General features: G+C 47.7%; 1 long non-coding RNA gene across 4 annotated transcripts; it reads right to left on the bottom strand.

Moving 5' to 3' along the window:
- Positions 1-6,906: 6,906 nt before the first annotated feature.
- LOC101434411 (uncharacterized) lies at positions 6,907-19,510 on the bottom strand. Of its 4 annotated transcripts, none has more exons than XR_011648595.1 (6): positions 18,357-18,640; positions 18,067-18,109; positions 16,115-16,238; positions 10,037-15,667; positions 9,756-9,903; positions 6,907-7,919 (listed from the first exon to the last, which is right to left on the bottom strand). It is a non-coding gene; the product is annotated as an uncharacterized lncRNA (long non-coding RNA). The 4 variants fall into 4 exon arrangements; XR_011648594.1 differs by lacking the exon at positions 18,067-18,109 and having other exon boundaries at positions 18,357-18,442; positions 18,528-18,607; XR_011648596.1 differs by lacking the exons at positions 18,067-18,109; positions 18,357-18,640 and adding an exon at positions 19,304-19,510.
- Positions 19,511-27,029: the final 7,519 nt, after the last annotated feature.

The following is a 27,029-nucleotide window of genomic DNA, read 5'->3' as shown; positions in this document are numbered from 1 at the left end:
AGGCCAACACCACCCAGCCCAATGTATCACTGCACCAGTCATGCCCATCCACTGCACAACTATACCCTTCCAACTTATCATAGATTTTGCCCATCTGGGCTTTGGCTCACAACCTTCTACTCCCTTTCTTTCTCCTATAAACCTATCTTCCAGACTCTAGCTCTGGGAGTCTCCTCAGTTTGCTTAATTCATATCAGTAAGGTCATGTAATATTTGTCCTTCAGTGCCTGGCTTGCTTCATTCAACATAAGGTCTTTGAGGTTAATTCACATTATCCCATGTGTTAATACTACATTCCTTCTTATAGCTGAGTAATATTTCATTATATGTATATACCACAGTTTGCTTATCCATTCATCTGTTGACAGACATTGGGTTGTTCCAACTTTTGGCAATAGTGAACAATACTGCTATGAACACTGGTGTCTGTATATCTGTTTGTGTCCCTGCTTTCATTACTTCTGGGTATATTAACAGTAGTGGGATTGGTGGATCATATGGCAGCTCTGTAGTTAGCTTCCTGAGGAACCACCAGACTGTCCTCTACAATGGTTGCACCATTCTGCAGTTCCACCAGCAGTGGATAAATGTTCTCATTCCTCCACATCCTCTCCAATATTTGTAGTCCTCTTTTTTAACAGCCACTAGTCTAATGGGTGTAAGATGGTATCTCACTGTAGTTTTGATTTACATTTTCCTAATAGCTAGTGATGTTGAGCATCTTTTCATGTGCTTTTTAGCCATTTGCATTTCTTCTTTGGAGAAGTGTCTATTAAAATGACTTGCCCATTTTTTAAGTGGCTTGCCTTTTTATTTTCAAGGTATAGGATTTCTTTATAAATACTGGATATTAGGCCCCTATCAGATATATGGTTACTAAATATTTCTCCCATTGAGGAGGCCACCTTTTCACTTTCTTGACAAACTCCTTTGAGGTAGAAATGTTTTGAATTTTGAGGAGGTCCCATTTATCTATTTTTTCTTTTGTTGCTCATGCTTTGGGTGTAAAGTTTATGAAACCATTTCCTAATACACGATCTGGCAGATGCTTCCCTACATTATCTTCCAAGTTCTTTATTGTCTTGGCTCCATCTTGAGTTAATTTTTGTACAAGGTGTGAGATGGTGTTCCTCTCTCAATCTTTTGGATATAGATATTGTAGCAGTTTGATATAGTTATGAATTCCAAAAATGATATTGAAATATGTTTGTAAACTGGTCTGTACCTGAGCTTGATTAAACTATGATTAGGGTTTTGATTGGGCCTAACATTGAACCTACCCCTTGGTGGGTGGGGACTCACAGATTAAAGGCATGGCAAAGGACAGAGTTGGAGTTTTGATGCTGGAGCCTTGAGCTGCAGCCCCGGGAAGTAGCACACAGAGGAGTTTCCTCTTGGTTGTGAGGAAAGAGAAGCAAGCCCTGGAAAGAGAGGAACCCTGAACCCAGACAGAAGCCAGCCCCGGGAAGAGAGGAACTCAGGAAGACTGAACCCTGGCAGATGTCGGTAGCCATCCTGCTCCAACATGTGGCAAAAGACTTTGGTGAGGAAAATACTTACACTTTATGGCCTGCTAACTGCAAGCTTCTATCCCAAGTAAATACTCTTTATAAAAACCAACTGATTTCTGGTATTTTGCATGAGCCCCCGTTTGGCTGACTAATACAGATATCCAGTTCTTGAAGCACCTTTTGCTGAAGAGGCCATTCTCTCCCAGCTGAGTGGGCTTGGTGTCTGCCTTCTTTCTACCCTAGGACTTTTTCACTGGACATGACTCATGAAAGCTATTATGAAGCAGAAGCACTTTCAACCTTGCTTATGGCCATGATACTTGGACTTAACACATGTCATGGCATCTTCCTGAAGAAGGAAGAAAATTAAGATGAATTCATTCAACAAATACTATGAGCCAAGCTCTGGGCCAGCCACTGAGGATTCAAAGATGAATAAGAAATAGCATTTACCCCTGAGCAGCCCAGACTACTCCATGGTGTCCTGCCCCATGGTGTCTTGCTTAATTAATTCTCTCATGTTGGCACTGGATAAAATCACCAACTGAGAGATCTCAAAAAGTGCCCCCCACCTCCCTGCAAACATCTTTGGATCTCAACAGAATTCCAGTGGACTGCATGTATGACAGGATAAGCCACACTCTTAAATGTTGGTGTGAAGAAAAACAACAACAAGGAGCAAAGAGGAAATACCTTAAGTGAATACTAAAGTCACCCTTCTGCTCGGGATGGGAGCTGGGTCGTGGGGAAGTCAGAGCAGCACCTTGGTCTAGAGAGGAAGCAATTCCGGGAAAGTACCTGGCTGGGGTGGGGAGAGTCTCCTGGACAAGGCTGAGGGGCTGAGTGAGAGCCAGAGAGGCACCTTGAGAACTAGGCCGCATGCCTGTAAGTCCGTGTTGGAAGGCAACTCCCAGTCCATTCTTGGGACAAGAACAGCCATTAGGTCCTGTTCCCAAAGGTGGGAAGTTTGGGACTGCACCCTGTCTACAGCAAATCATTTTCTGCATTGATGTGCAGAATCTTAAGGGTCAAGGGCTAAAGCTCCAAACCAGCTTGACAGTGGGAAGTCCTGTTACAAAGGACTAAGGAATACTTTTTATCATTTTACATCTTTCCCACCCAGGGGCCAACCATGTTTTATTTTTTTAACTGAAAATTACTTAACAGCCTTCTGGATTCTCTTAAGGCAGCTTTTCACTGCTCACTGAAAAGGCAGTAATGGGACAAATTTTTACATGAAGAATGTAAATTTTCCAGGGAGAAATATGGTCCCAGTGATACAATTTTAAGTTTTATATATATATATATATATATACGATTTTATATGTATATTTACTTATTGTTATATATATATGATTTTATATGTATATTTTTATATGCATATGATTTTATATGTATATTTAATATGTATATTTTATATGTATATTTACTTATTGTTATATATATATATGATTTTATATGTATATTTACTTATTGTTGTAACATATATACAATATCATATTTCCGATATTTAACCACTTTCAAGTGTAGTGGTATTAATTACATTCACAATGCCATGCTACCATCACTACCATCATTACTGAAACTTTTTTATCACCCCAAACTCGGTACCATTAAGCAATAACTCCTTATTTTTCACCCCCAAACCCCATCCTGCCCCTGCTGATCTGTAATCTACTTTCTGTCTCCATGAATTTGCATATTCTAGGTATTTCATGTAAGTGGAATATATAATATTTGTACTTTTGTGTCTGGCTTATTTCACTGAGCATGCTATCTTTAGGTTCATCCATGTTATAGCATATATTGGAAAGTCATTCCTTATTATGGCTGAATAATATTCCTTTGTGTGTATATACCACATTTTGTTTAGCCATTCATCTGTTGACAGGTACTTGGCTTGTTTCTATATTTGGGCTATTGGGAATACCACCGCTATGAACATTGGTGTACAAGTATCTGAGTCCCTGTTTTCAATTCTTTGGGGTACATACTAAACAGTGGGATTGTTGGGCCATATGGTAATTCTATGTTCCACTTTTTTTTTTGGCTGGTAAACAATTTTATTTTTTTTATTTTTTATTTTTTAATTAAAATTATTTATTTTTACGAATTACATTCAAAAAATACGAGGTCCCAATCAACCCCACCGCCCCCACCACCCACTCCCCCCACAGCAACACTCTCTCCCATCATCGTGAGACATCCATTGCACCCAGTAAGTACATCTCTGAACATCACTGCACCCCGTAGTCAATGGTCCACATCATAGCCCACACTCTCCCCCGTTCCATCCAGTGGGCCCTGGGGGGGTCTACAATGTCCTATAATTGTCCGTGAAGCACCACCCAGGACAACTCCACATCCCGAAAATGCCTCCACATCTCATCTCTTCCTCCCATTCCCCAAACCCAGCAGCCACCATGGCTACCCTTCCCACACCCATTCCACATTTTCTCTGTGGACATTGGATTGGTTGTGTCCATTGCACATCTATGTCAAGTGGGGGCTTAGATTCCACATGGATACTAGATGCACTCCTCCTGCTTTCAGTTGTAGACACTCTAGGCTCCATGGTGTGGTGGTTGACCTTCTTCAACTCCATGTTAGCTGAGTGGGGTCAGTCCAATAAATCAAAGTGTAGGAGCTGAAGTCTGTTGAGGCTCTGGGCCTGGGTGTCTTATTATCAGTCCAGAGATTCAAATCCCCTAAATATATCTTAAACCCCAGCACCAACTACAATTCCAATAAAGTAGCATGCAAGTCTTGTGGGAAGAGATCCCCTCTGAGTTCAATTCCATCATGTAGAAACACCAGCTCCAAAGAAGGGCCATCTGCCATGACAGTGAACCCCATCTGCCATGACCATAGAACCCGTGGGTCTCTTTATCTCTCAGAAGAACCAATACCTGGGGTTGTATCTACTTTATCTGTCTCTTAGACTCTGCTCAGTTGTGCATAAGGGCATTCCTTCTGACAACCTCCAGACTCTTTTTTAGAGACTCATAGCCTTATAATCTCATTTCTCCTTTCCATTTCCCCCTTATATTAGGTCAAACAGCATTTTGAAGTCATGTTATTATATGTAGACAAGGATATTCTGCTGATCCGTATTGAACCTTTAATTCAAGGTCATTTTCTAGTTGTATCTTCAGCTGGTATGTGGTAGTGATCCCTCGGTGCCAGGGAGGCTCATCCCCGGGTATCATGTCCCACGTTGGGGGGAATGCACTGCATCTACATGCTGAGTTTGGCTGTGAGAGTGGCCACATTTGAGTAACATGAAGGCTGTCAGGAGGAAACTCCCAGGCACAGTGCTACTCTAGGCCTTGTTCTTATTGCAGATGTATAGGCTCAAAAGCATAGCCATTAGTATCAGGAACCCACTGTTGCACCCTCCTTCCTTCCTGGTTCTTGCCGTTGCCCCTGGCAGTATGTTCCACTTTTTGAGGAACTGCCTGCTTGCCACAGTGCTGGCAACATTTGACATTCCAGTGATACACTCCTAACTCACAGAAAACAACCTTTAATTTAGATTTCTTCTTTCCTCTGTAGAATTTGTCACTCAAACACCCACTATGGACTTAAGTCATCACAAAAAAATGGATGCAGAAACACCCAGGACTGAGTGAGTCCATGAAATGAAGAAGCATCGGCGGGTAAATTAAGACCCACATGGTTTCAGTTTTAACGTACAGAACAACACAGGAAAAGAAGTATCTTGTTTTGTTTTTTAAGACCACATTTACATTAGCCTATCTTCAAAACAACAGCAAATGCTCTAAGAGCCAAACCATTTGTACAAGTGGAATTAAATTATTTTCATGCTACAAACATAGAAAAGAAGACCTGGAACTTGGAAGGGGTCTTATTAATAGAAATCATCTAATTTGTGGACTTTAGTTTTCAGCGAAGAATCTGAGGCCTCAGTCATAAAGCAGTAAGTATGGTTAGCTACTATTTGTGGATCCTCCCAGTGGGAATCCGGAGGGGTCTAAGGAACTCTGTCCGCATTGTATCTGGTCCTCTTAGGCTGCAAGCTTGAGGTTATCTGCATTCTACAGATTGGGGTCAGGCCCAGGGAGGTGGATGGCACAGAGGGGCACAGCAGGTGGTCCTTAAGAGCTGGACTCTGGAGCTGTGCTCCCAGCCCCTCCTCCCACTAGTTGAATGTGAGTCAATTACTTAATCCCCCGCCCCTGTGCCTCAGTTTTTCATCTGTAAGATGAAAATAATACAGGCCCACCATTTCAAAACCCTTAAAGCTCCCCAAACCACAAATCGTGTTTATTAACATAATTCATTTGGAAGCAAAACCTGACCTGAAATAAACTCATTTGATGCAAAAACCTGACCTAGGTTGACACAAGGCCACTTCAAGTCTTTGCTTATGCAATGAATACATTTCACTAGAGAAGCATGACTATACTTGCTCACAGGATGCTGTCTCAGATGCTGCAGGATATCGTGTAGCCTACCGTATATGCCCCACATTACTTCTCTAAAACTGCCAAACACGGAATCTCCAAACACTTCTGGCTCCATGGGTTTGGTTTTTTCCCCCCAAAGATTTATTTATTTCTCCTCCACTCCTGAACCTGACCCCTCCCCGGCCCCCCGCTGTCTGCTCTCTGTGTCCACTTGCTGTGGGTTCTTCTGTGTCTGCTTATCTTCTCTTTAGGCAGCACTGGGAACCAATCCTGGGATCTTCTGGGGTGTGAGAGAGGTGTTCTATCTCTTGCGCCACCTCAGCTCCCTGGTCTCCTGCGTCTCTTATTGTCTCTCCTCTGCGTCTCTTTTTGTGCATTACCTTGCTGTGCCAGCACTCTGCACGGGCCAGCACTCTGCTTGGGCCACCTCGCCATGCGGGCCAGCTTTCTTTAACCAGGAGGCCCTGGGAATCGACCCTGGACCTCCCATATGGTAGATAAGAGCCCAAGCGCTTGAGCCACATCCACTTCCCCAGGAGGTTTTAAATAAGGGATTGTAGGCCTGCAGTATGTATCTCACAGGGGTATAAATATTACTGAGCTCATATTTGATAGGATTAGAATATTACCTGGCACATAGTAAGCACTAAGTACATATTTGTTATATTAAAAAAATAACTGTATTGCCCAAAGTCATACATCACCCCACATAGCCAACAAGAGCCTTCTAGAATGGGTGTCTACTGCAGGTATATGTACGTGCACATGTCCACGTACCACCCCTGCATCAGGCTGGCCGCCAGTCTCCTGTGTCAAAAATTCCAGCAAAACAGCTGGTAAGTGGGACTCTCATTGGAAATGATTTTCCTAGCACCATGACAACAAGACACCATCAAAGCTAATGGCAACAATCCATCCCTCGCCTTTCTCTGCTGGTTCCGGCTTAGGTTTCTCATGTCTTAAAAAATACTTGTCTGGCTGGCAACCTGATGACTCACCAGGACTAGGACTGAACAGAATAGGCAGGAGGTGCGTTCTTCTGAAGAACTGTCAAAAACCAATCCGGCACCTGAGGTCTTTCATTTTGCACACTGCTCCTGTCAAAGGGGGGACGTAATTCTTCCTTTCTTGTCAAAGTTGGAGCTGCCAAAGAAAGCAAAACAGCTAGGATGTGTCAAACTTTGGCACTTGTGTTAAACAAAGTTTGGGGAAACAAGGCAGGTTTGCCTAAGAATCTCTTCCTCTTCCTTATCCCAGTTCCTGATGGGGTTTGTGTTTTTTTATTTTTTTAAGAGTTATTTATTTTCCTCCCTTCCTCTCCCCCCTGCCCTGCTGTTTTTGCTGTCTGCGTCCTTTTGCTGTGTGATCTTCTTTATCTATTTCTTTTTTTTTTTTTTTGGTCTTCTCATTTTTTCTCTTCTAGGATTCACCGGGATTTGATCCTGGGGACCTCTAATGTGGAAAGAGGTTCCCTGTCAATTGTGCCACCTTAGTTCATGGTCTCTGCTGCACTTTACCTTGACTCTTCCCTTTGTCTCTCTCGTTCTGTCATCATCTTGCTGTGTGACTTACTTGACTTACTCAGCTCACCACATGGGCACTGGCTCGCCATGCAGCCATGCTTTCTCTTTTTCTTTTTCACCAGGAGGCCCCAGAGATGGAACCCAGGTCCTCCCAGATGGTAGGCGGAAGCCCTATCACTTGAGCCACATCTGCCTCCCTTGTGTTTCGACAGTGCACTGTAAAAAAGGGAACTCAGCTCCACGGCCGGGTCCTCTGGTGGCATCTGAGTCAGGACCAAGTTCTAACTGATGGGATTCCATGAACCCTGAGTACTTCAATGCTTTAAGAACACTTTGGAGATTGTACAGTTTGTGGACTTGAATTATTTAAAAGATAGGGGGAGTGGATGTAGCTCAAGTGCTTGAGTGCCCTGCTTCCCATGTACGAGGTCCTGGATTTATCCCCCCAGTACCGCCTGACCAAAAAAAAAAAAAAGTAAGGTCAGGAATTCTGTCAACTAAGCTTGTTTAATTCTAGTTGAATTGCCCAGGCTGTATGCTGTGGTACATTGCTGAATGCTCTGAAGTCAAATAATCCTAGGCAAATCCTAGGTTTGCCACTTATTAGCTGAGCGACTTTTGACCAAGTTACTTTACCTCTCTGAACTTATTTCCTCAACTGTCAAAGTGGGAGTGGTATCATCTTCCAAATTATATTGTAGTGACTATTAAAAGAGATCACGAATGTGAAAGGCTTCAGTATAGATTCTGGCACATAAAATGCTACTTTCTTTTCCTGTCTCTTCCGTTTTTCTGCAATTTGAAATGACCATCTTTTCTGGCAAACAAATGTTCCAGTGTTAGCAGATTTTAGTATGTGGCTACGTATACGTTTAGAATGTTATAAATAATTATTCAAAAAAATTAGAAATGATCAACATTCAGAACTTGAGATAACAGTTGCTGAAGTCATGGGAAGTGATCTGGATGATCTGGAGAGAGTTACGGGAACAAAGCTTCTGTTTAACTTTCAGAGACTTGTAGGGAGTGAGGGTCAGTTTCCTTTAGAAGGGTTCGTAGAAATTCTCTATGAAACGTGAAAAGCCAGGCGCCAGCTCCAGGGCACCGGGCAAGACTCCGCCCCAGGCTGCCTTCTCCCTGGCATGCTTTCCCCAGCCTTCCACCCTCCACTTAGATCCTGTCCAGCCTGGCTCAAGTGCCAGCTGACCTCCGCCGGGATTCCAGCTAAAAAGATCTTTCTTTCCCACCAGCACTTCTAGTCAGAGCCATGGGTTTCAGCATTTGCTGTTTTTTGTCCACGCATCATTTCATTTGTTTTGGTCTTGGCATCCCATCTGATGTTAATGGAAAGAGAACAGGTTTCAGTCCGGCTGCCCCCCTTATTAGCTGGGCCTTTATGGACAAATGATTCACTCTCCTTGAAACTCAATCTTCTCATCTGTAAATGGGGATCCTGTATCCTTACGTGACTGTGAGGACTAACGTGAGCACAATGCATATTGAAGTATTTTGTAAACTGTAAAGTGCTGAGCAAAAAAGATTATGCAAACCTCTTAAGAGGGGTATACTTTGCTAACACAAGAAGTGAGCATAGTAAGTACTCAAAAATATGTTACTGGGAAGCAGACTTGGCCCAGTGGTTGGGGCGTCCACCTACCACATGGGAGGTCCGCGGTTTAAGCCCCGGGCCTCCTTGACCCGTGTGGAGCTGGCCCATGCGCAGTGCTGATGCACGCAAGGAGTGCCCTGCCACGCAGGGGTGTCCCCCGCGTAAGGGAGCCCTATGCGCAAGGAGGGTGCCCCATAAGGAGAGCTGCCCAGCGCAAAAAGGAAGTGCAGCCTGCCCAGGAAGAGCACCACACACACGGAGAGCTGAGGCAGCAAGATGACGCAACAAAAAGAAACACAGATTCCCGGTGCCGCTGATAAGGATAGAAGTGGTCACAGAGGAACGCACAGCGAATGGACACAGAGAGCAGACAACTGGGGTGGGGGAAGGGGAGACATAAAAAAAAGTTACTTTTTTCTCTTTTAACAGTTTGTTTGGATGTTTAAATTACATGTATCATACATATCAGCCTGTTGCTGAACGGAGACCAGAGGCTCAAAAGCAATGCATTCTTCTTTTGTTTTGGACACTAGGACAAGAGAAATGAAAAGTCCCAACTGCATAGAAATCTTGGAAATGTAAAGACAAAAACAAAAACAAAACAACAAACAAAATACCCTTCCTTCCTCCCCTCCACACCCCATCGTAACTTCCCGCACTTCAGAGTCTTAAGGAGGCTTACCGTTTGGGCCTGCAGGATCCCGCTTGTCACCAGGAGGTGTGGCTCTCCGTCAGTAAGGGCCTTGCTGGTGGGCCTCCATGGACAGCTGCCACAGTCCTGCGCACAGCGCCCGCTCACGCCACATTTGTAACAGGAACGTGTCACTTTTCTGATTAAAAATATTTGCCATGGGAATGCTATTCAACCCCCAAACACCCCAGGGGAGGCCACTGACAATCCTCCGAGGTGGCCCTCCCTGGGCGGCTTCCTGAGAGGAACCTGACATTTATTCTTGTACTTGCCATGACCTGGGCCATTTCTGAGCCATCAGGTGGGTATTAACGAAGTTTCTCTTGCCAGGTGTGGGGTAAATGAAGACACATCAAGAAGAATAATCCGGACAGCTGATGTGGCTCTGGCAGTTGGGTGCCTGCCTCCCACATGGGAGGTCCCAGGTTCGGTTCCTGGTGCCTCATAAAGAAGACAAACAATGAGCAGACATCAAGCAAAAACAATAAGGAAACAACAAGCAATGAGCAAAAACAAAAAAAACAGAAGGAAGCAGATCTGGCTCAAGCAGTTGGGTTCCTGCCTCCCATATGGGAGGTCCCAGGTTCAGTTCCTGGAGCCTCCTAAAGAAGAAACAACCAAAACAATGAGCAAAACCAATGAGCAAATATATGAGGGAGTCATTTCGGCAGGGGGTGGGGGAAGAAGAAGAATCCAAGGGAGCAGATGTAGCTCAGTAATTGAGCTCCTGCTTCCCATGCACAAGGCCCTGGGTTTAATCCCTGGTACCTCCAAAAAAAAAAAGAAGAATCCAAAATTTACAGGTTGCTACCACTCTCTCTCTCCTTTGCCCTGAACTGGGGTGGGGCATCCATACATGTACCTACCAATGTCCAGGTGCCAGGCACTGCCCATTCCCTGCTCTGCCACCTCACTCCCCATGGAATTCCAAGTGGAAAAGATGCCTTTCTTTCTCATTATGCTCATACATGGGGGCCCCACCACAGTGGCCCCTGTACCCCAGTGGTTTACAGAGTATTTAGCAAACAACCTTTTAAACTTTTCGTGACAGCTGTGCCCAGGTATGGGTCCAATACCGGGCAGGACCAGGGTTGGATTCCAGGCCATTACCACTGTGTTTGCAAAACCACTCCTTCCCCCAGCACCAAACCTGGCCACTTGGCTCGCTGACCGTGCTTGGCTCGCTGCAGCGTCTCAAGGGAGGGAGGCTCCCCAGACTCCTGGGGGGCTCCACTGGTTCACAGACACAACCGAATCCAGGCTCCATCGTGCACCCCCCACTATAGAGGTGGAGAAACAAAGACTTGAGGGTCAGTGAATGTACCCAAGGGCATACGGTCAACAGGTGGCGGAGTCCAAAACCACCCCAGAGCCATGTCCAAACCCCAAGTTCCATCTCATCCAAACCCCACGATCAAAGTGGCAATGTGACATGCTGTTCCAACCTGGCATCCACACCGGAAGGAACGCTGTGCCTGTCGCTGTTTATGGCACTGACTCTTCTCCTCCCAGGGGCTTACGTCTCTTTCTGTTTGGTTTCCATCAGGGATTATACTTGGAGCAAAAAATATTGGGAATTCCTTGCCATTTCACCCTCCTTCCGATTGCTAGCTGTCCTCCCAGTGGTTCTAACAGTGTATTTCAGTGTCATTTGGCTCAGGATTAAAAGAGTCATGGGGCTTATGGAGAACCACAGAAGCCAGCCTCGGCAACAGCAAAGGACACCTTCATGTCATTGTTTCCTACGGCTGCAGCAACCAATTACTCTCAGCGGGGCGGCTTAAAACCACAGAAGCCACAGTTCTAGAGGCCAGAGGTCTCGAATGGGGGTGTGGGCAGGCTAGGGAGGTGCCTTCCCGGCCTTTCTCCTAGCTTCTGGGGGTTGCAGGCTCTCTTGGGTGCTCCTTGGCTTATGGGCACATCACTCCATCTGCCTGCACCCTCACGGTGCTCTTCTCTCACTGCGTGTGCCTAAACTTCCCTCTCCTCAAAAGGACACCAGTCATGTTGGACCGGGGCCCATCCAGGGTGGCCTTAGTTTAATTAATTATAATTCTAGGGTCATCTTCGCAGGTTCCGTGGGCATGGAGTTTGGGGGGACACTATTTAAACCCACATCGGTCATTGTTAGTAGAGCTGAGAAAAACACACATTCCTTGTCTTGGTCTCTAAAGCCCTTGTGACCTGGCAACCCCACAGGAACCCTCTGCTCAGCGTGAAGGTCTACACCTGAGCCTGAGTTCCCTCACTCCCCGCCAGCAGCAGCCTGGTGCCCCGTGCCCCCACGTGCCCACCCCGGTGCAGCCGGCCCTCCCGGCCCGCTCCAGCGACGTGGCATCTGCCCTCTTTCCTGTGTGACACTCCAGAGTTCAGCGGGCCCAGCTCCAGGTCCTGGCCCCCCGGCCTTCTCGGCTAAGGGCCTTGACCTTCTATTTTGGCCTTGCCGCTCCCTCTCCTTGGGGAGCTGGTGCCCTTCTTCCCCAGCTGCTGCTGCCTGGGGCCATGTCTGCATCTGAACAAACCCTCTTCTCTCCCACAGAATTAGGGACCCCATTCCCTCCCATTCATGTCCCCCCACCCCGGGAATGAACTCCCAACTGGCCCAGACTCTGGTTGCATCAGCTCCATTCATCAGTTGAGATAAACACTTCGGGGGGTGGGGAGGAGGTCCACCAGCTCGGCTCGGCCCGAGCTGGCCACTTCACTTTCTCTAAGGCACCGTCAGCTGCCCGCTGCCCGGGTACTCAGATACCAGGGAGAACTGGGTGCGTGGGAAGAATTTCTTAAAGACCCACCCCACCCCACATTCCCTGACACCCCCACTCTGCTTTACTTTTCTCTAGAGCACTTACGTCCTTTTGACTTACTCTCCGCCCCTGGCCCTCCTCGAGAAGCCAGCTCCCTGAGGTAGTAGTCTGCTCCGCTTGGGCAGGATCTGGCCCGTGGTAGGTGCGCAGTAAGGACCTGCGGGGTGGCTGACGCGAAGGTCCCATCTGGGCGGGCAGCGTCGGACACACATATGAGGGGCCGGGAAGGCCAGGCGGTCTTGTCTCCCAGCTCCTCACGGAGCTCTGCTGCCTCAGGGCTGCCAGTGAGGATTTCCAAACCTCCGCCACCTTAACCACAGCAATAAACTGTCTGCAGCTCCATCGCGAAGCCTGGAGGCAGCATCTCATCCCAGCGGGCCTTGGAGCATCTGCCCCACTGACACAGGGTCGTTCCTGCCCCCCTGAGCCCCAGCAGGACTTCACGCCCCCGCCGGGCTGCGCAGTACCGCCCGTCTCACCTCCTTCCCAGACACGGGAGTGGGTCTTACTCATCCTCACGTGGCCAGCACCCAGCCCAGGGCCGAGAAGTAGCGCAGAGTGTTGTAAATGTTTGATGAAGAAATGAATACCTGAGACTCCACATGCAGAGAAAGCCAGTCCCTTCTGAATTAATCATGTGACTTAGTGCCAGGGCATGGTATGTTTATTTCCCCTTATGGTGATGAATGATTTTTTTTTTCCCCCAGGGAGTTTTTTCAGTTCTGAGATTTAAGTTTTATATATCATAAATTTCAAGATATCCCTTATGGAATAATACTCTTTCTGAAAAGAAGCAGCATAAATTTTAGAGTAAAATTGATGACTACGTTTCCTTTCTCTAGACCTTTGAAATCTTCTTTTACTTGGGGCTGGATTTTTTTTTTTTAAACTTTGTGGAAGTGTTTTATAATACTGAAAATACAAGTCTGTGAAGGAAAATACATGCTGCCTTTGCTATCTCATCGTGCCTGGGATAATCAAACTTTTTATTTATCACACACAAAAATTTGTTTTTTACAAGTATTAACTGATAATCCAGTTTCTCTTGGATATAGGAGGGGGTGGTTTCCTTACAAAAAGAGGAAATGATACACAGAGGAAAAAGCAAAATGGTTGTTGTCTCCTCATCAACAAGAGAAGAGAGTATTTTCTAAATGGAAATATTTAGATTATTGGATTGGACTAAGCTTTAAACTATATTGGACATTTAGTTGATTTTATCCTCCAACTCTAATTATTAAAATGAATTTAACAGTGGTGTCCAGTTTAAAAGGAAGGGAAATTCTGCTTTGAACTTTGATTTTCAAAATTAGTTATTGTACTGATCAATTTATGGCTAAATAAATGCTTGGCTGCCAATTCGTTTCATGTTTTGGAGAAATTGTGCTCATCCATGTAAGTTTTAGAAAGTTAAACCTGGAAGGCAACGTGATGTACCTCTGCTGAGCCAGCCTGCCTACCATCCACTCCCCCATTTTCTGCTTTCAGCACCCTGATTTTCCTTTGGGGAGCCACTGATCTCTCCCACTCTCAGTTCATAAGGCTAGGAACAGTCAGTCATGTGGTCATGTGAATTGGCCAATCAAGGATTGGTTCAGAGATGTGTACATGACTAATACTGAGCCAATGAGAGCCTGACCTAGGATTTTTACTGGCACTATTGAGAAAGAGGTGACTTGCCCTCTGGGGTTGCTATAGCCTGGGGCTGCTGCCTGAGAATGTTGCCAACACAGAGGAAAGCAGAAGGATGGTAAATTTAACCTAGACTGCAATCTGATGTACCAATAAAATGTAATTTCTCTAGTTTGTCCATAATCAATCTGGCCCTCCTCCACTTGTTAGCAGGGGTAGAAATTGGTTTAAAGTTTAGGCCAACCCAATAATTTCAACATCTCCACTGGGAACATGCTGATTCTCAGATGGCTTCCCCTACCCCCTCTCCTCCCATAAAGATGGTGTCCGGATGCATGGCTCATATTCAACTGGGACATACCTTCAGGACTATCCTAGTTGTGAAAATACTGAAATGCATGCAGCTACTGGTAAACAGGTCCTTCCCAAAGTCCTCTGAGCACTCCCCATTCCTCGTCCCTGGAACCTGCCCCCCAAGCTCCCAGCTAAAGGTTTAAGGCTGGACACAGCAGGTAGCCTCCATTCTGATTAGTCAGTGCCCAGGCAGCTAAGGATTTTTAAATGTTTTGTTCACCGTCCCTGTAGAGTGTACAGGGGTGGAGATAGTAGGGTAGTATGTGGCTTCTGCATTCTCAAGGTGTTGAGAGGAAGGGAAGCAAATCTCCCAGACTTGGACTGCCCCCTAGATGTGGCTGCCTCGTCTGCTGATCTCAGGACAATGCTCACCTCTTGCCTATCCCGTCCTGCTGGCCTCTGAAGCGGACGTCTGTGGACGGAGAGCTTGTGGTCCATCCCCTCGCCTGAGGCAGTGCCCCCAAATGCTCCCTAGTTGGCTTAGCCTCTTCGCTGTTCTTCCGGGTGCTATAGACTCTGACTTCTGGCTGTGATTTCCCATTAATCCTAGTCCCAGGGGTCCACTTGGAAGCCCTTCCCACTAAGTCACCTTGCCACAGTGGTGGCAAGCTGGCCACAGACTTGTGGCTACTCTGGGTAGGGTCTAGGCTACATGGGGACCTAGGATGACATGGGACATCCCTATTAGGGCCTCCCTTTGCCTAGCCCAGGATCTTCCTGTCAGAATTCTGGAGGGGGGAACAGGGGATAGATAGGTCCTCCTCTGCTTTTGGGGTTAATCATTACTTTTCTGACACAATTGCCCCTCCTAGCCTCTTGTCTTGCTCTGCTGCTACTCTCTTATCACAATTCCCCCCATCTCCCTCTCTAGACATCCTATACCAAACCCAGGTTTTTTAAGTCTACCAAACCCAGTCCCTGACACACTAAAGAGGCAGGTAAAAGAATGTAGAGTACATTTTCTCAAGGTAAGAGCTTCAGTTGCATGGCTATTGACTTGCTACAAAACCCTATTATCAGACACTGAGTGTTACATTTTCGTGGTCCTTGTATACCTTCTGGAAAGAATCTTCTCCAGGGTGAAGGAAAGCCTTGCATAGATGAAATTCTCTGAAAAGTTAATGAGAAAAGTTCATTAATAATTTCAAAATATGACATCTCTTCAATCTGATACCACATTTTAGGCACCTGAATTCACCCATGCCTAAAGCAGTCTACCCAGTTTAGCAAAAGGATGGATTTCTTTTTTTTTTTTTTTTTTTAATTATCTAGCTCGTTAGAGTTGGGTTTCATTCACTTGCTACCAAAAAGTCCTGAGTGACATAATAATAACAGTATCTATTTCACACTATTTGTGTGATACCAGGCATAGCTCTGCATGCAAATGAGGTTAATTAAAAACATTTGATGGTAAGAGAGTGGCCATGGTTAAATCCTTCCTCTAACAAAGCTTGTCTTAAAGAGCTCTCCAAGTACATTCCTAAACCTTCCAACTGCATTTCATCCTTTCACATAGAAGAAAACAAACCAGGGAAGAGAATCCTTCTTTTGCGTCACCTGGTGTCTGAATCCGCTCTCCTCCGCTTCTCCTGGAGGAGCTAGGGGTTGTCTTCAGACTCCAACCTGCTCCTCCCCATGGACTCCCTGGTTCTCACCATTTGTGTATGTTCTGTTTTCCCACCTTAAAAGCACACAATGACAAAAAGTTCACACAGCCTCCTCTGGCTACGACTTCCTCTTCCCTGCCCTCCCAACTCCCCTGAAGCAGTGGCACATGCCCTCTCCCCTTGGTTCTCCTCGTCCTTTCTTGACTCCATTTACTTCTTTTTTTTTAAGATTTATTTTATTTATTTCTCCCCCCCCCCCCCCGCCCCCGCCCCTATTGTCTGCTCTCTGTGTTCATTCGCTGTGTGTTCTTCTTCTGAGTCTGCTTGCATTCTTGTCATGCGGCCCCGGGAAACTGCGTTGCTTTTTTGGTTGCGGCATCTTGCTGTGTCAGCTCTCCGTGTGTGCAGAACCACTCCTGGGCGGGCTGCACTTTTTTGCACAGGGCAGCTCTCCTTGTGCAGTGCACTCCTTGCACATGGGGCACCCCTACACAGGGGATACCCCTGCGTGGCATGGCACTCCTTGTGCGCAGCTACACTGCACTTGCGCCAGCTGACCACATGGGTCAGGAGGCCCTGGGTATTGAACCCTGGACCCTCCATATGGTAGGTGGATGCTCCCTCAGTTGAGCCACAACTGCTTCCCTCCATTTACTTTTAAACTACTGTGATTTGGTTTCTCTCTCACATCTCCATCAAATCCAGGGTCATACAAGTCGTCAACGACCTCCTCCTGGTCAAATTCAACAGGAACAGGCACATTCCAGCATGCTTGACATCTCTGTGGCATTTCCCACTCCTGACCACTTCCTCACTCTGGAGAATGTCTTCATTTGATGCCGTTATTTCTGACTTTCTCTGTACTGTGTTACCCTCCTCAAGATCCCTCCTTTGACCTTAGACGTTGGTATCTGTCAGGGCTCAGTTCTCATCCTTTCCATTGTCTTCTCCTTCTGCCTACTCTCTCTGGGCCATCTCAGCCCAGCACCAGCTTTGAGGACCGCTTGGATTGTGACTGTTCCCATATGTGCACCCCCAGGCCCTCTCCTGCACTTGGCACCCACCTTTCCAATAGCTGTCTGGAGGTCTTTACCTGGTTGTCATACAGGCACATAGAAAACATGTTCAAACATGCCATTCCTCTAAGACCGATACCAGTTCCTCTACCCCCCATCACAGTAAATCCATGAAGCTGTGTAGGAAGAATCTGGACCCTTTTCCCTTTCCCTGTCTGCTGAGACAGAATCTGGCAGTCTATAACATACCCTCCCAAAGTAATGTGTACATGGGCAAATTCACTATAGGGGGACTTAGATCTGAAATGACATCATTTTATCTTTCTGAAGCAGGCTAGTAAGAGAGGGAATCAGTGGATGGATCTGCAGCCTGGCAAGAAGTCCACGTGGACATCAATAACCCCAAGACGGCTGCTGGAAGATGTCCCTGCACAAGATGCTGCCATTCATAAGAAGACTTCCTCCAGAAGCCAGGAGAAGCACAGACATTCCCCAAGGACTTTATCATTGAGCCCTCATGTGGGATTGACTGGGGGGGGGGGGGGTAACCAATCAAAACAGCAAACAGCTGGAACTCCTCCCCTGCCATGTAAAGCGGTGGAATAATTAACAGTTCAAAAAGCAGGCACAAGGCCTGAATTCACTCTGTCTTGCCTTTGGACCCCCGTTCCTGCCCTCTGCACCCTGCTCTTGCAGTTTTTCCTCTGCCATGATGGCCACCCAATTAAAACTTGGGCATTTATAATATATAATGGGGAACTGCAGCCTGTAAATCAGCCTGCTTGACCACTTTTCAGGCCCTTCCTCTCTACCTTGGACCCATGATCTGTTATTTTCTCCCATTTCTCGTCCCTCCCGGCCTGAATAAATTACTGGCCTAACTCACCTGGCATGCTCTTGAAATTCATTTCTGCAGCATAGTCAAGAACCTAGACAAAATCCGGTAACATTTCTTTGTTTTCCACTGCTTCCTCATTAACACAAGGAAGCTGCCTTGGATGATCAACTCCGAGGCTCCGTGACTCCCAACTACTCCAACGGGACGCCTTATTACTAGGTGCTGAGCCACCATTCCTCTTACCCTCTTAACCCCACTCCTTCTTGTGCCTCTCCACCTAGGAAAATAGGTGAAAGACCCCTGAGATGAAGTAGGATTTAAAACATAAATCACATCACCTTTAGGGACACACTTCACCCTGACAAGAGGTCCCCATGCCCCTCTGCAGCCTCCGTGAGTCACGGTGAGAGTCGGGAGGAAGCAGCTGGAGGGAAGATAAACAGAGGCATTTCCTGCTTTCGCTGTCCTGCGGGTGGCAGGCTCCACAGGGGCTGCACACGGGAAAGTACCTTCCCTCTCGTCCCGCATGACTTCTCCCTGGGAACGCGTACCGTGACTGTCTCATGAACGCCTATGAGCCTAGCGCTTAGCTACTTCTCAAAACAGTGTCTCCCAAGGAGTCAGCCCACGAATATTTTGAGTGCCTGCTACGTGCCAGCACTGTGCTAACCAATGTGTACTTTACCTCACTGGAGCCCAGTGACCAGAGCAGGTAGATCCTATTTTTATTGTTGCTTTGCAGACCAGGAAACCCGGGCTTGGAGAGATTAAGTGATTTCTCTAAGGCCGTACAGCTATGAGTGCAGTTCTGCAAACCATCAAATCAGACCAAATCCGGGTCTGCCACGGTATCTGTGTTTGTCTTTCCTAATCACATATACATTTAATCACTGGGGAAGTGCTCAGTAAAGGAGTGCCTAAACCATTCCAATACGGGCTGGATCTGATCCCAGAAAAGCAGTTCTGGGTACCTCCTCTCGCCTTCTTGGCCTGCCTCAATTTCCTTATTGGTAAAATGGAGGAAGTAAGCAGATACCCCATGAGGAGCCTACGCCCTTAAAATTCTATGGATCTTTTTCCGTGGTTCAAGCTCACTTAACGTGCTGTCAGGCAGTTGCTGGCTGAACAAAGCCACAGCAAATCGCTGTGCTCCGCAAGGAGCCCTCGTCCCCAAGCACCGCAGACGCATGCGCTCTCGCGGGCCGCGGAGCCCCCAGGCGCTGAGGCACATGCGCAGTCCCTGGCCGCCCGACAGCCAGTGCTCCGAGCAAACTCAATTCCTTACCCTGGCGCTGGGATAATTACTGCTCCCCGCAGGCGAGGGCTGAGCTTGCCAGGAACGAGCCAGCCTCCGCGGGGGAGGCGCCTGGCCCTCGTCAGGAAAGTCCACGGTGTTTACCAAGGCCTCTGGGAAAGCCGTTCCGTGCAGGGAGCGTGCTCCAGCTTCCGCGCCTTGCGCGCTGGACGTGCCGCGGTGCACGGGGAGGCGGCTTTTCCCGGGCACGGATGGAAACACTGTCCTGGCCCTGGGGCCTGGGGTGTGGAGGAGGGGAAGCTCCAGACCTCTGCCAACTCGGAAAGCCGGGCAGGATTTTCCTCTCAAGAATTATTCTGCTGATTAAAATTTAAAAAGCCTTAAGGTCACTGAGGACATTTATCCTGGCTGGAGGGGGGCGCTGGGAGGTGCGGAGGCGTCACGGGATAATATAAAGTACTAAAGGGCGGCGGGACACCGCCGGGAGGCAGCCCTTCCCTGTTGCTTAGGGATGAATAAGAAAATCTGGGCAAATGCCTTTACAATCGTCGAAACAGGGTGTGTGCGTGTGTGCCGGTGGTGCTGGGGAGGGGACAAGGAACGAGCCCCGGTAGTACTTGCCCATTCATCCCGTGCCGGTCCTCCTAGGGGGTCCTTTCCCAGAACTTAAACCTTTTTTTTTTTTTTAAATCAGGGAAAGAGGGAATATTAATCAAGATGTTCCCCAAATGGTGAAAATAAACGAGACATCAGGATTCTGAATAAAAATGTGCATGGTGTAGGGGTGTGTGTGTGGGGGCGTGGGTACCCTTAGTCTCCCCCCCTTTTTTTTTTTTTTTTTGCCATCTTTTGAATGCCAAGTCCAAGGACGTTTATCTCAATTTGCTTTTTCTGGTTGAGGGCACATGGAATTGCCTTTGCAATGCCTGGGCCTGCAGGGCCTGCAGGGCCTGTGGAAGAGGAAGAGAGAAGGGCCCTTCTACCCTGGTGGCATCCTTTGAAGCTCAGCTGTGCCCTGTGTGGGGACAGGCGCTCCCCCTTCATTGTTAAGTGTATAACTTCACCCTGGTAGGACTTAAAAGAAAGTTCTGTTCTTCAAACAGGGATATTCAGGCCATGGATGGCTGTCCAGGAAGGCTGGTTGCTTTGAATTTTCACCTGCCTGGGGAGTCCAGAGTCTGTGTCTGCACTTTTCTTGGTCAGAATTAATGCGGTGCTGAACTCAGCACTCCCAGGAGATGTGGTGTGGGGAGGGTGGCCAGCTATATGGGGAATCATTGCTGACATCAATTCATTTCAGGTCACTTCATTTACTTTGATTTCATTTAAGTTCATTTTCTTTTCCTCTCAATCCCTAAGCACTCTGGAAAAGAAGACACTGAAAATAATTTACAGTTGAAGCATGAAATAACCCCTAAAATTAGAGTTAAGATAGTAGGAATTCACCAGCATAAAGGTTTGCTTAAACCTCATTTAACTTTTAGCAGTTTTTGGTTTGAGAATTATGGAGACAAACAAACAGGCAAAAACAAACACACACACACACACACACAAAAGCCACCTCTTTATCAAGGAGGAAAGGTTACCCGGAAAGCTCTTTTATGTGTCACTTCTGAGTGTGTGTGGTGGGTGAAGGGTAGGAGAGGAATTTTTGAATGTGCTTCATCCATGACTAATGTCTCCAACAATGAGAATAAACTAATCTTTGTCGTCTGCAAAGGGAAGTTGGAATTCAAAGTTGCAGAGCAATATCCCTATTCCAGAGGCCCCACAGCCTCTCAGGGTGCTGCCCACCTGCCTTTTCTCAAAAGCAGGTCAAAAAAGATGCTGCTTTATTAAGGAGATATTACAATTCAGGGGCTCCTTGATAGCAGAAAATCCCCAAACACCCCCATTATCTATATGCCAGTGACTTTTAGCCAAGCTTAAGGGGAGATCCCAAATTATCATTATTATGATTTGTTTTCATGAGCATGTTTGTTCATTGTTTTGTTAGGAAGAAAAATGCAGCAGAATTGCTATATTCAAATGGATACAGGCCCTGGGAGAGCCTCACACCACTATAAAAAAGTTGGGGCAGGGTCATCCATGACATCCCAGGAAAGTCCCGTAGGAGGGCCAATTCTCCACTAGCCCTTCTCGTCACCTTAGACAAGGTTAAAGATGGCATCTCATTGCATACTTCAAATGTGGGCAAGCTGCTCCCCTCCCCAATCCATCACCCATGTCTGAAAATCAGGGAACCAGGCTCTTGAGGACTCTTGAAGAGATTAGATTTCACAAGCGATTAGTATCAACAATTTGCCTTTGTGGCTCTTCTATCAGAAGTCATACTTATTTTTAAGAAAAGAAGCAAAACCTAAACTGTCAGAATTCAAAAGTCAGTATTCTTTTTCATTATATAGTACAGGAGAAAGGGTTCCGGAAGTGGTGATTTAATTTGTGTCTAATTCCAGCAAAATAATTGCAGACTGCCGCCAGCTTGAATGAGCAGTGAGGTATAGCTTCCAATAGTTCCTTATTTTAGTATCACTCCCTCAGAATGAATGCTCGCTATTTTCAGTCATATGTGGGAAAACCAAGGGTGCTGCCAAGCTGTGGCAAGTTGGCATCGTGTGTGCGAGCTGCCAATCGGGATACTTAGTTCCACTCGGATTCATTTCTAATTTGCAGTTGGCGTGTGACCTTTTCCTTCATTCAGGTTGGGATCCTGATCACTTCCTTTCTCTGCCGTCCTACCTTCCCACCTATCTCTACCCCCACACGCAGCTCTTGGCTGAATCCATCTAAGAATAACAGCGTGAGTGCCACGTGGGCTGTATGAAATCCTTAGGGAGAGATGTGCCATGAAGCACTTTGTTCTTCAGGGCTCCCGGGGACCAGTGTGTACCCGTCAACCAAAACAAATGACTCTGCAGTGAAATTATATGTCTCTCTCTATAATTTATGCAGAATGGGAGAATGCTGGGATTGTGCTTGAAATAGCTCTTGGTATTCGTGGTAGGCACTTCTGACATGGCTCCAAAGACCAGCACCTCCTGGTATTCATGCCCTGGTGTAAATCCCCCGCCCACCCCTCACCCCCCGCCCCCAGACCTTGAAGTGGGCTGGACCTAGGGACTTGCTTTAAACAAAAAAACATGGCAAAAAACATGGGATGTCGCTTCCCAGATAAGGTTAAGAAAAGACGATGACCCTCTTTTTCTGAACCAGATGCCAAGTCGGGAGCATTTCCGTGCAAAGGCCCACGTGGCAAGGAATCTCTAGCCAACAGCCAGCGAGGACGTGAAACCAGCCACGTGAGTGGGCGGGAAGGGGGTCGTCCTGCAGTTGAGCTTTGCCACGACTGCAGCTCTGGCTGATACCTGGACTGCAGCCTGTGAGCCCCTGAGCCCAGGCTCGCTGCCCCACACCTGGATTCCTAGCCCATGGAAATGGAGATAATGTTTGTTGTTTTACGCCACTAAATTTGGGCGTGATTTGTCATGCAACAATAAATAATACAGTGTATTCCCCAAAGCTGGTGAAGACCCTTCAGTGACCCCACCACAGCCCTGTCTCCTTCACCTCCGTGGCTACTTTTTGGTCACACCTTTCTTGTAGGAGCCTTTGTGCCTTGCCACAAGTTGCTCCTTCTGCCTGCAATGGTCAGACCCCTCTTCTCCATGATATAAATTCCGACTGACCCCTTAACACGTGGCTCAGATGGAGCCTCTGGAAAATCTTGCTGACTGAGCCTGGCGAAGCTCTGGTCCCCTGCCCTGAGTTCTTCCCAGCGCTTTGCACATCACACTGTACCAGCATTATTGGTAAGGCGCCTTGACTGACTCCTTGAGGGTAGGAAACTTATCTTCATCTTCTAATCCCTGGTGCCCAGTGCAGGGCACTGCTAAAACACCATTACTGGAACAGATCGATGACTGTTTTGCAGAAACAAATATCCTAGGGAGACGAGGTCATCTCATTACTAGCTCCACTCCTACCCAATGCAGGCCTCTTGCCATCACATCCTTAAAGCACTTGGTAAAAGAACACATGGATTGATTAGGCAATAAATATATTTTGAGCACTCAAGCAGTTGATCAAGTCCTGGAGCAGGTCTGTCTTCTGATCCCAATTCCTTAGGCTGTCAGTTAAGGTCATGGGAGTTGGAAAATGGCAGTTCTGTCATCTGAGTTCAACCATGGCATTTGAGTTGATACATCCCAGGCATCATAGACACTCTTTCCTTTCATTTTTGGAGAAAGCTAGAAAGAAACCACGGAGGTCTCTAGGGACAAGCCAAGCAACTACCTGTAAGAGGTAAAGTTGTGTTTGTACTCAGATGTCAATTTAGCCCATGGAGAGAGGGGTTCGTTGCACAGGAAGGTTATTGGAAGAACTTGCAGGTGTGATATGTACTGTTAGCCTATCTATTCCATCACCATGTCCTGACAGATTTACCTCCTGAATAGAATCCTCGCTTCTCTCCTCCTTTGAACTTTCTTATAACATCTTCTAAATGGTCACTTACGACCCTTTCCAAGCTGTTCACAACTGGCAGTGGAGCAATCTTTTGAAATGCACATTTGATCACATCACCCCTCTATTTAGAACGCTTCAGTGGCTCCCGTACATGGTCTGCCCCTGTCTCCTCTCCAGCCTTGTCTGACATCTCACTCCCTTGCCGTCAGTGCTCCAGTCACACTTGCTTTCAGGTCTTTGGCTGTGCAAGCACTGTCCCATCACAGGGGACGTACAGGACCTGCCTGGCCTGGCTAATCCTCTTTTTCTTCAGATTCCATCTCACTTATCATTTCCTCAGAGGTTTCCCTGACATCCTGGATTGAATGAAATCCCCTTATTAAATACTCAGGGCACCCCTCATTGCCATGCTGTGTTTATTTGTGTGAGTATTTAACCAAGGTCATGTCCTCTGTTTTGTAAGTGCTATGAAGTCAGGGACCATGTCTCTTTACTGACTTTGTATTCTTGGTACCCAGTCCCAGGCCTGGCAAAGAGCAGGCACTTGATAACTATTTGTTGAGTGAATGGATGGACTGTGGGTGTTATTGAAGGTACATAGAGGAAAAACTGAGAAATGCAGGCTGAATGACGATTTAATGGAACCCAAGCCTGGGGCCCAGTAAGGTAATTCGAATGTACACTCTCTGTAGGAATTTCCTCAGACTGAATTCAAAGGATGAACAATATCTACAGTTAGATGTAACTCCCATTCCCGGGGCCAAAGGGCCTCTGAGGAAAGTCAAGGATTTCCATTCCCTCCCCCGGTCCTTGGCTCTGCCTCCCACTCCTCCACCAGCCAGCCTGTCTGCTGGGACTCCCACACCAGCTCTCCCTCCCTTGGGGGCTCGTGCCAGACCCCCTGGGGTGGAAGGGGGGAGGGCCGGGCTGGGGGTAGATACCTCCTGGGCCCCCTGTCTCAGGGGCTCTTTGCGCCCATGTCGCTTCCACCCCGAGCCTGGCTCCTGCAGCCCTTCCCACAGGCACATCGGCTGCCGACCTATAGCTCCACCCTTCTCCACAGCGGCTGCTCCACGGCTGCCCTCGGTGCCTTCTTCTCTCAGTGGAGAAGACTTTGTCTTCCTCCAAATGTGGAAGTCTTTTCGGTCAGCCTAGGATGGCGCAGTAATTGCTTTACCTCTCCTCCATCTCAGGTGATTCCCACTCTTCGTTGATTCTCATCCCTCCCAGGGGTTTTGAGGCAAGCAAGTAATATTCCCTTATTTGTTCAAGAATCTTCAGTCTTGAGGTCTAGGGTCTGCCAGTGGGTTTGGGTTCCCAATCACGTTGCTCCCAGGGCCCAGGTGACCTGACGGGACTCGAGGTGTCGCCCATTCATTCAACATTATCAGGGAGAGACATGAACAGGACGCAGCCCTCAGCCCAAGGAATGCACCACCTCAGGCGCTCTTTACCGGTGCCTTCACTTCTGAATTACGCATCCAGCTGTCAGGCCAGGGCAGACAATCTGTCCTCTCTACACCACTTTTTGCCAAGAGCCAGGGGTTTAGGACATCAACCTGTTTTTCTTCCAGCTTTTCCGATCCGGATGACAATGTTCCTACACCCGGCTTTTTAAGCACAGGTCTGTAATCAGATCAGAGTCCAAGAGGGCTCCTGAGTCATTTGAGAATTACCCCTTCTTCTCTCTAGGTCTTCCTTACCTGTGAATCGGAGGTGTTGAAATCCGAACTTCAAAAAAATGAAGGGAGGCTTAAAGTGAGCAAAGCAGAGCAGAGCGTTGGCAAAAGCCAAGCGCCACACAGGGGGAAGGTGGCAGGGCTGTCCTCGGCGCTGGTGGGTAGGGCTGCCTCCTCTTAGCAGCAGCCGCACAGGCTGGTACGCTCAGAGCCCTGTGACCCGGGCCGGGATGAAAACAGGCAGCTCAGCCCGGGCATTCGAGAGGTGTGTGGTGTCAGCACGGCCTGTGCCGGCCTCCTTCATTTTCCTGAGTCATTTGAACAGAGCAGGAACCCACGGCAATTCCCACTGCCTCCTCCCCGCGGCGGGGCTCCCGGGGCGCAGCGCTGCTGTCCCAGGGAGGGCATGGCCCGCGTCCCAGGGAGGGCAGCGATGGGGAAGAGCCGTGCAGCAGCTCGCGGGCAGCCAGCAGTGGTGACCCAGTTTCCTCTGTGTATCTAAGGCCTGTCACAGGGCAGGCATCTAGTAGGTTTCTGATGGATAAATGCATGGCTGGGAAACAAAAGGGGCTTCTATCAGGGTAACACACCAATTACGCAGTGCTCTGCTGATTCCCTACCGCTGGCAGGACGCACAGAGGGGACAGTCTGTAGCACCTGGAGAACGAGTATCTCCCAGTGGCGACTGCACGCGGGGGATCTGGGCATGCCGAGTTAGGCCGCAGGCCCAGTGAAAATGCCACATGAAATGGATGTGTTCATCCTAAGGCGGCTCCGGGGCATCCCAGGCAGAGGCCTGATTGTCTCCAGGAAATCGACTGGGGCAGCCTGAGCGCTGGGCTGCGGCGCAGCAGGCTCTCTCCTCTCAGGAAGCCTCTCGGGCTCTCCTGCTTTCCCACGACTGCCCACTAGGGGGCAGGCGGAGGCAGGAGCAGCGGCGAGCCGGGCTCCGCGGTCCCGGGCACGCCAGCGCGCACGTCCCAGCGCCCGCCCGGCTGCACTGAGACGAGGCCCGGCCCCTCCTCCTGCCTCCGGCGCCTCAGCCTTTTACCCGGTGTGGTCTGTGACGTCAGGTGTGCCTCGACGGGAACCAAAGGACGCGGGTGGGTGTGAATGTCAATGAACAGGAAATAGTGATCCCTGGTTTTCTTATTTTTACTCACCATTTGTGGTTTTGTTATTATCCTGAGCAATCGGGATGTACCTGCATCCCCCTACTTTTTAAAATGGAAAGGTAAACGGAGGAAACGTGCATTGCTCTCCTGTTCATCCAGCCTTGACCGACACGTTTCCTCAGGTGTGAGTACCTGTTTCTCAATAGCCTGTGCAAAACTCCTCTTGTGGACCAACACCTAATTTCAAGGGAAAAGTGTTTTCTTGATAATTCCCACAGGCTTTGAAAGGTCACTTCTGCCTAAAATACTCCAGGTTTAAGTTTTTCTAATCCTCAAGGATTGACTGAAAACAGCACACCTGTCCTATACAAATGATGATCAGGCCCATAGACCTGGGCCTAAAATAAACGAGGCTGAGCATAAAGGAATGAACATTTTACCAGGCCAGACCAGACGTGAAAGTCTTTCTGTTGAGATGAGAGTCACTTCATACACAAT

Source organism: Dasypus novemcinctus, chromosome 4, assembly GCF_030445035.2.
Source record: "Dasypus novemcinctus isolate mDasNov1 chromosome 4, mDasNov1.1.hap2, whole genome shotgun sequence".
Lineage (NCBI taxonomy): Eukaryota > Metazoa > Chordata > Mammalia > Cingulata > Dasypodidae > Dasypus > Dasypus novemcinctus.
This window is presented reverse-complemented; position numbering and strand designations above follow the sequence as displayed.